Below are 10,044 nucleotides of genomic sequence, written 5' to 3' on the forward strand. Positions count from 1 at the left end.
TCTGCATCACTGAGAACACATCTGAATAGTCTACAGAGGTTGGCTGCAGCATGGAATTGCAGATCTGATTAAGCAGGGCCATGGAACTGGTGAAAGGTCTGGAGAACAGATTTTGTGAGGAGCAGCTGAGGGAACTGGAGTTGTTCAGCCTGGAGATAAGGAGGCTCAGGGGGAGACCTCATTCCACATCTAAAAGGATTGTTCTCTTCTCCCTAGAAACAGGGGATAGGAGAAGAGGAAATGGCTTCCAGTTGCACCAGGGGAGGTTTAGACTGGATATTAGAAGAAACATCTTCACTGAAAGGGTTGAATCCTCATCCCTGGAGGTGCTTAAAAGAGGCAGAAATGTGATGCTGATGGACATGGTTTAGCACCAGTCTTGGTAAAGTTAGATAATGGTTGGACTCTATGATCTTAAAGGCCATTTCCAACCAAAACAATGTTATGGTTCTCTCAAATCATAAACAAGCACTGTCCATGTCAGGCCGTCAAGCTCACCTGTCACCATTCCCTTTCTTTCCTTGAGTACCTGACTTCATAAAAGGACAGCATATACAGGCCTAATAATAAAATCACACTGGCTTTGTTTGATGGTTTGGTTTGATTTGCCAAGCAGGCAACCTTGGAAGACCTCCTACAAACATTTCAGCCAGGAAAGTAACTGGAACTGTGCAGCAGAATCCTGCTGTGATGAAACAGATTTCTGTTGCCATCTGGTGGAACACCTGGAATTGTAGAATAAGTACAAAGATCCACACATCCTGCCATTTGCTGAGTGGTGCTTTTTCTCAGTTTATTCAGCAGGCCTTTAATCTGGCTACATCAGTTTGCTCACTTAAGAGGAGACAGAAGAAGAATATTAATGCTATTAGATTTGCTATTTAATGTAGCGTTATTAGTTTAGATTATTGCAGGTTACAGCTGTCACCATAAGCCTTGTTAGGTAGTCTGGTTTCTTGATTACTCCACATGCTGTAGTCACGACTCTCTCCTAACTTCCAAAGCCTGTGGTTTATATGTCTTCACTCTAGCCCTAGGAGTTGCAGGATGAGTCATGCACTGTGGGTCAGTTAATGAATGTAAGATTAACAACCCCAACTATCCCTTGCAGAAATCTCTTTACAGGATTGGACTCCTGCTTAATGAGCAACAGAAGAACTGACAGCCACCCTGATTCCCTCTCCATCTATTCCAGGGCCCCTTACTTATTACTGACTTAGAGGCAGAGGCCTTGTGGAAGGTATAGATCTCACATCTGATGGCTTACCCTGGCATGTTCCTTCCATGGGCAGTACTACAGCTTCTGCTAGAACCGAGCTTAAACTCAGCACAAAAGTTTCTGCAAGTACCCATAAAATCATTCTCTTACCATCTCATTCCCTAGTACAGAATAATTCCCCTCCCACTGAGGGAGGGCACCAAACTCAAAACACTGCATTGAGAAACAGCATCCTGTTGGCATTTGATTATATTCCTCTGTTTTCTGTTCCCACCTATGCTTAGCTCCTTGTTGGAGCCTTGCCTTTATGCCTCACCTCTTGCCAGCTTTGCTCTTGCCCCTGTTCCCTGCTCCACTCCAGCCATATCTGCCTATTGGAATTGCTTAGCCTTGTTTTTGACCATCTTGCCCAGACTCCAACAAATCAACTTTAACAGTCAGGCACAAAGCGTGCTGTGAATTTCCCATTCAGGTGTTCCCAGAGGCAGGGATGAGGCACAGCATCCTGTCACTCCCAGTAACTCATCTGATGAAATCCCAGCAGCAGACAGCCACATTAGCTTTGTGTGGCTGCTGGTACTCCAGCACCAGTTTCTGCCCCAAGTGAAACTGTCTGTGGAAGAACAGGAGCTACATTACTATCTCTATTTCAGAGCCGAACCTTTCCTTGTCACACAAACACCTCCAATGTTGTTTTGGTTCACTTATGTGTTCGGTTTGACCCCATCTCCTGTGTATGCTGTGAATGGTGTCACGAGGACCCAAACAAGCCCTTCACTGCAGAAGACGAGACATTTAAGGGTTTAAAGACATTTAAGAACCCAGTAGCCAGAATAAGATACACACATAACACTAAAGCAAAGGCAGAGGGACTATGTGGGGATGTTTGCCCATACTTGGTGGGCCCAGGAAGAATTCCTGCCGTGCAGTAGCCCCACTTCCAGTAAGGGCCACTCAGAAAAGCCCTGGTGCAGCTGTAAACATCCTTTGGTTTAGGTAATCTATTTTTTATTCTTCTACATCAGTATTGGCACCCAGTGACAAAGCTGAAGGGTTAAGTGTTTATGTGGCTTACAGCTGGTAGTGATTCTCTCACCCAGCTCTCTACAGCTCCATGTTTCAGCTTCACACTGAGCCCAAGGCATTCACAAATGGAGACAAGCACCAGAGAGCTGTTTGCCACCATGTTGCTGGAAGGTGGGGGACATACGCAGATGCTGGTCCTCAGCCGTTTTGAGTTAAACACCTGAGCCCACAGACATCATAAACCTAGGGCACCCAAGACACTCCACTGACATGTCCACCCACTGCATCAAAGTGAGGTAAGCTCATTCTACCAGAGTATGATGGCAATCATCATATGGGTCTGAAAGACACAGAAGTCTCTAGACACTTCAAAGACAGGAATTTATTATTTATGGCTTTTTTACAGCTTACCCTAGGTACAGATCTTTATGCACTCCAAACTATTCTGTAACAGATTGTTTGGTTGCAACCACACTACTAAATGAAACAATGGCTAGGAGTGTCCTCCACAAGTGAAGTTTGATATTTCAAGTTTTGTTAGCAGCCAGCTAGCAATCTTCAAAACATCTGTGTTCATGATTTAGGAGTTAGCACATGGCAATGAATGGTCCAGAAGGAAACCTGTGCAGCCAGCCTGTTATGGAAGGTAAGTGAATTTAACACTACAGTAATTTCATACTTAGAGACAAAGAAGAGTTTTGTTAATTTACTATCATCAAGTCACTCTTTCTCTCTGAGTGGGCACTGAGACAATTTATAGACATATGTTGACTTTTCATACTCACCAATTACATTAGGCTGTCTGGTACCAAAATCAATTGGATCAAAAGAATATTGCAGTTTAAGTCCAAAGTCATTTTCCACTAGCATGTCTCTACATGTAATACTTGATTCACTGTGATGATAAAGTCAAGCTTGGCTCTTTTTGGTTTGTTTTGGGTTTAAGTTTTATTTTTAAGCTTCATTGACTTTATAAAATTAGAACTTGTTTCAGATTTTCAGTATTTACATTACTGGAAAGCCTTGTTAATAGGTCAAGTGTATTGCTCTGCCACAGCTGTATTTCACCACAGGCCTCCCACCAATTTGCTCCAAGACACATAGACTCAATATCAAAGCCAAAGCCAATACTGCTTTCAAACAAAGCCAGGTTACTCTGAATAATTAATATAGGCTTCGTGTGTTCCTTCTTTCATCTACACATCTCCATGTTCTCTTCTGAGCTGGAAAGGAAAAATTCCTTAAATCTTGTGCAGCCTATCAAGAACTCAAGAGGAGTACTGGAAAATACAAGTACCACTTTTATTGCATCCTTGAGTTACTGGCTTGCCTGTGGCAAAAATCACTACAAAGCTACAGTTGAAGCATGTAAATTCTAATTCCAATGGGAAACAAATGGTAAATATGTTTTCCAAGCCAGAACTGGTGATTTTAGTATACAGCTGCCAATCTTGCTGACAGTAATTCTTCCAGATGCTGCAGGCTAACTTAGCTCTGAATGTTTTGTATCATCACCAAGCGTAACTCCTAACTGCCACAATGCTATTTTAAGCAACCCACAGCAGAAGTGCTGGTTTATACCAATTCCTAGCAAATTAGCTGTCAATGAGTTGTGTTAGGATTTCAAAGCTCACAGATTGAACCTACTGGTGTTCAGGGACTCTGCAAATATTTATTACCAGCTGATTACCAAGCTACCAAGTAATCTCTCTTCCTCACACAGAGGCTTAAGAACTATGTTCAGGGTTGGGGCTCTCACTATAAGACATTGAGGTGCTGAAGAAGGTCCTGAAAAAGGCAACAAAGCTGGTGAAAGGTCTGGAGAACAGATCTTGTGAAGAGTGGCTGAAGCAACTGCCATTGTTTAGTCTGGAGAAAAGGAGGCTGAGAGGAAACATCCTTGCTCTCGACAACTCTCTGAGAAGTTGTAATGGGTGGAGGCTGTTCTTTTCTCCTTAGTACCAAGTGATAGGATGAGAGGAAGTGGTCTCTAGTTACACCAGAGGAGGTTTAGATTGGATAAGAAACTTCTTCACCATAAAGATTCTCAAACACTGGAATTGGGTCCTCAAGGAGGTGGTTGAATCCCCATCCCTGGAGGTGTTTAAAAGACTCAGAGATGGTGCTGAGGGACATGGTTTAGCACCAGCCTTGGTAGAGTTACTATTTAATGGTTGGATTCCATGATCTTAAAGGCCTTTTCCAAACAAGATGATTCTATGATTTTATGACAGTGCCTCTGGGACAGCAGACATTCAAAAACCCTTTGAAAACCTAAATGAACATTTGTAAATTTTTCCCCCTCCTACTCATCCTGTGCCTCCTCAAATGTTTGAGACAAATCACCTGATTACTCAGAGGAACACAGTAATCCCAGTTGTTCATTCCTTTGATAGGAGGGCATCTAGCACTGACTATTCCCACAAATTTCAGAACTTAATTAGCAATACTGTAAAAGTATCTTGCAGCTAACTGGGATTATCCGGCTAATGGTTAACACCGCTTTAAGGAGTATGTTGTGCTTTCAAATCTGAAGTGATCAGAAAGCTTTAATAGCTCAGAGAAGAATCTGAAATTAAATTCAAGTTCAATGTCTGATTCCTTCTCATGTTTCCACTCTACCACCTCAGTCTGGGTGGAAAAGAGTAGGGCAGCAGATGTCTGCCCGTGAAAAGCTGCTCCCTCAAGCTCTGTTGTCTTCATTTTAAGCTCAGTTACATTTCAGTGTGACTTGCACACCTTTGGGACATCCTTCACTACAGTCTCTCCCTAGCATCAGTAACTTGAGAAAAAAATCAGCATCCTCTACCAAGATGTTTTCCTCTCACAACCTCTGAATAGTTCACAAGACATAAAACTCTCTCAAGTAACATCACCCCAAATATACTGTCACTGATGAGAGTGATAGACATTCATGAGAACTACATAAATGTCCATTTTTTTCTGAAAGCTAGTGAAGTATTTGCCCCAACCACTTCCTTCAGCAATGAATTCACTACTGTAATCTTGTGACATGGAAAAATCTTTCCCCAGTTTCATTGAATTGTCCCCCATTCTCATTATGATTCAGAAAGAACTTTTCCTATTATAGTACTCTGTCCACTTTTATATCCCTCTTTTCCAAAGCAACAGCCTCATTTTTTCTAGTGTCTCAGTTTTTACAATTCTATCACCATTTCCTGAAACAGTCTCTTTAAAGGCAGATTTCTATGTCCTCCCCAGAGCATTCAGACTGTCCACACTCGTGCCTAAATCTCATGCCTGTTGTTATTATTATTACAGAGTTAGTTAATTTAAAACCCAGAAAGGGTAACATCAGCCTAAATGTTTCCCTTGCCATTGCATTGTTGGCACTGAACCAAAACTACAGCTGCGCTGCCCAGTCAACTTCCCTATTCAGGTGTGACTGAAGTCTTCCAGAGTCCTCTCTCATACAGCTACTCTAAATTACTTTGTCTTCTGGAAGGTTGTTTCACTCCTCACTTTTCTCCCCTCTTTACAGATGGATAATAAATAAATACACCACAGAGCACAGGATAAATATGCAAGGTATTTTTGCTTTTAACATTTTGTCTTGATGAAAATTGATCAGTTCCACTCTTTCCCTGGTGCTTATAGGACAGTTCTTGTTCAAAGACAATTTGTCTCATATTGTACTGTCATACTTAAAAAAAGAAACATATTTTGCTTGCACAATTCAGGGAAGGACGTTTTGGGAATTCCCTCCTTAATTATGGATTTTCCATTTACTGTTCAGCCTAACTTTGGCCTCTCTGTATCTTTTTGTTCTTAAACTAGTAGCATCCTTCGAATTAAAATCTCCTCTCCCTATCCTTTGCTCGCTATCAGGTGTATTTCTGGCCAGCCATCAGATTCTTTCCTAGTGTCCATTTCACTAGGTGAGGCTTTTAAGCCAAAATTCCACTGATAGGATCTTTCTTCTCCAGGAAATCCTAGAAGCAATTCTTCTACCTGCTTCAGTTTGAATTTAATCTTTATTGAGAATGCTCAGAATTATTTGCAACATTCTAGACAAGATTTTTTTGAAAACTGTCTCAGTACTTTCCTGGATACCTTTTACCTTTCAGCACTTTATGGCATGTGACCAGCTAATACTCAAATATCACTTACTCCTTCTCTCTCACTTCTCATCAGTGAGTTCCTATAGTCATTGCACTCAGAATCTCATCCACAATTTCGTTTCGTAGAACTGTAGAATCCTTTCTCAGATGTCTTTCACTATTTGTTTGTAATATCATGAGCCTTGTGCTGTCAGCAGATTTCATCCCAATGCTCATAAATTTAAATATGAAACAAGATAAGGCCCCAAAGAGCCCTATGTTAGGTCTTATCAAGATTTTGTCTTTATGGAGCAGTTTCAAAGGCCTTTAAAAATCTAAATAGATTATATTAAATGTTCACATTTATTAATTTTTAACATCCAGGAAACAAAGAAGGGGATTTTTAATGTACGCTTTGCTTAAAAAATTCATCTGGTTATCATAGTCTTTCAGCAGTTCAGACAATTTTAATTACAATCCCAAAGAGCTTTCAAGGAATGGATAAATGTTTCAGTATTCTACTTCCCTGCTTCATTCTCAACACATTTTTAAAACCGTAGGTGCAGTCTCTATCATCTCTGCTCTGCTACCACAGCAGCTATGACAGACTACAAACTTTCCTTATCCAAGAAGCCAAAGCGTCCAAATACTTCTTGTATTAAGTTCCCTGGAATTCTTGGAGGTATGCTGTATTATGTTTTAAGATTTGTGGTGGTTTGGGTGTACCCCACCCCCCCACACTTTAGAAGTACCCAGCTAGACTCAGCCGGGCTCTGGGAATATAAATGAAGCTATTTATTTACAGCTAGCACAATATACAAGCAGCTATTTACAGTATATACAGCTATATACAGAAATATACAAAAATATACAAGGTAAAACTAATACAGAAGCACAACTCCCCTCCCAGAAACCTGAGTCCCCAGGAGGGGCTCTCATCCACCCCTGCACCTTCCCCCTGCCCCTCTCAACCTTACCCCAGTCCTAAGGAAGAAAAGAGGTTCAGCCAAGAGGTTAAGAAGCAAAGGTGAGTGGAAGGTGAGTTAGGGAGATGCAGCTCAGTCAAAGCCCAGCCCGAGAGTGCAGACAAAATGGCAAGAGTGTTATCTAGTGTTTGTCCTTCCTGTTCCCATACATCTCAGCGAGACTGTGAGGGGAGTAGACATCACTATTGTTTTTCCTGTCACAGCCTATGATCTACTTTTTCTCACCAAAACATTCTACCCTGCTTCAAACTAGCACAAGATTACTTGTTTGGTCCACCTCTCTAATTATAAGATTTCAACCTACAAAAGTTGCTTCATTGTGAAAAAACAATCACATAAAGCCATCAAACCAAACAACCAACCAAAAAAAAGAATGGATGAAGGGCAAGAATATAAAAGCCTCCTTACTTCCTCAAAACTAAAGGTAGATATGGAAAATAAAGTTTCTCTTCATTGTTCTCTTTAATCTCCCTTGATCCAACACATCCACTTACCCTTTCACAGGCTCCCTGGTTTTCACACCCTGGAAGATACTCATTTACACTTTCTATTCATTAAATTTTTTGCTCCACAACTCCACATTCCAGCTTCTCTCCTAATTACTACATGCTGCAAATTCAGCATGCTGCTTCTCCTTACTATAAAGTTTGAAGAACCCTCTTGCACAACTCCCAGTTTCTCAGAAATTGTAACTTAAGTCAGTCAGTTATCCTATTTTCCTTTTGATTCCCAGGTATGCTTCTCATCCCAGACTATTATTACTGCTGATATCATAGGTATCCACAGCACCTCTAAGCATTTTAATGTGTTACTATTAACTGTGACCTCAACTTCTCAGTCAGAATGCAATGGCAGGAACTGCTCATTAGTTTGAGCTAATGCAGTCAAACTTTATATCCTGTCTGCATTTTCACACCATCAGCTTTTGAAGTGGTAGACAGCTAGTTAATCAGTGCTTCGGTGCCTGTGAAGTGTAGTGGTGTGATGGTTTGGGAGTTACCCACCTCCTCACACTTAAGAAAATCATCCAGACTAGACTCGGCCAGCTGGAAGTTAAAGAATGAAGCCATATTTACAGTTTAGCACAATTTATATACAAGTAGATATATACAAATATATACAGTTATATGCAAGTTACAATTAATACAGAAACACAATACCCCTCCCAGAAACAATGAGAGTCCCCAGGAAGGCTCCTGACACAACCCCCACTTCTCCCTCCCTCTTTCCCTCCTTTCAGAAATAATCAGATCCACATATATTTGATGCTTTTAATTTTTTTTCTCATGTGATAAATCTGGAGAGCTGAGGTGAGATGTCAATAAAAAGATGGCAAGCAGGTCAGAGGGAAAAGAGTTAGATCGGATTAGAGTTAAGGCAGAGATCACACCACCAGAAAAGAAGGCACAGCCAGAAGTGAGAGCTGAGCAGTGTGTGAGAAGTGCCTGTCCTATCTATATTTTGACTAGTTGTGTTTCTCAGCAGAATGGGTGATATAGGGTACATATTGTTTTCTTTTCTTTCTTCTCACAGCTAAGGATTTAACTTCTCTCAGTAAAATGTTCCAATTAGTCTCAAACCAGCACAAGTGGCTCTTTGAAAAGCAACTTGAGGTGACTCTACATTTATTGTGTCATAGCAACTTTTGTCTACATTTAAAGGCAGACTAGCTGTCAGTCCTGAGATATGGCCACAGCTCTTCTTCCCTAGCATTACTGCCTTATATGAACACCCAAACTTTAAAGCACAAAACAGAATTTTCTTTTAAAGACAGATACCAACTGATCACTATAACTTTCTGAAACTTAGAATAGAATTTTGTTATTTCAATACAGGAAAAAGTGATATCAAGCTTCCTATCTCAGTTAATGTAATTTTGCAGGCTAACAGCAAAAATTATTTCATCTTCTCAAGTCAGAAGATTAGTCAGAATGCACCTAAGCAACTCAAGTGCTGAATAAGAAAGTACCTTTTCAAGTACAGCTTTTTAGCAGAGAATCACTGCATCATTTTATTGCATTTTCTGTTCACTGAGTCTAAAGTAACAACAGGTAACAGCACCTCTGTGAACCTTTGGGCCCTAAAATCTCTGATACTTTTCTGTCTAAATACGATAATGTCTCACTTGCAAGTACTTCATAATCTCTAATGTAGTAACACTACCTAAACTCATGAATAAAGAGAATGCAGTTATGGAAATATTTTCTAATTTATTTTCTTTTGAGATATTTTACACTGTAGGAAAACCAGCATGAATTGAAAATTAATGTAAAAAATAGCACTTCGTTCACTTAATACCCCCTTGTCATCCTGAGAAAGCTGCTTTATCTCACCCAGGTCTGCTAGAACAGACCACAGCACACCCTAGGTTACTGGAAACACTTCAGAATACCCAAACAACTTGGTCTGCCAGGTAACGATGGCCAGGAAACGATGGCCAGGAATCGTGTCCCCAGGAGTCCCCTGCTCTCTAGCTTTACAAGCACCAAATTTTCACAGGAGTCTGTCTTTAAGTATTACTTATTCTCATATAAGCACTTGCTGGCCCTTCCAGCTCTGACTTCAGCTTGAGCTGAAGCTCCTGAGCAAGCCTCATATGCAGGATTTCCCATCTAGAAGATGTTGCTGCCAGAGGCCCATTCAGAGCACATCTCAGCAACAGGGAACCTGAAAGAAGGGCTGGGGCATATATCAAATACCATCATAGTTAAAATACTCTCACCATTTTGTGGGAGAGCTGCTTCCTTGCATT

General features: G+C 40.8%; 1 long non-coding RNA gene across 1 annotated transcript; it reads left to right on the top strand.

The window, feature by feature from the left end:
- The first annotated feature begins 2,466 nt into the window (after positions 1–2,466).
- Positions 2,467–9,493, top strand: LOC135175669 (uncharacterized). The gene is made up of 3 exons (XR_010302430.1): positions 2,467–2,541; positions 2,830–2,891; positions 9,175–9,493. It is a non-coding gene; the product is annotated as an uncharacterized LOC135175669 (long non-coding RNA).
- The last annotated feature ends 551 nt before the right edge of the window (positions 9,494–10,044 follow it).

This window comes from Pogoniulus pusillus, chromosome 5 (genome assembly GCF_015220805.1).
Source record: "Pogoniulus pusillus isolate bPogPus1 chromosome 5, bPogPus1.pri, whole genome shotgun sequence".
Taxonomy (NCBI): domain Eukaryota; kingdom Metazoa; phylum Chordata; class Aves; order Piciformes; family Lybiidae; genus Pogoniulus; species Pogoniulus pusillus.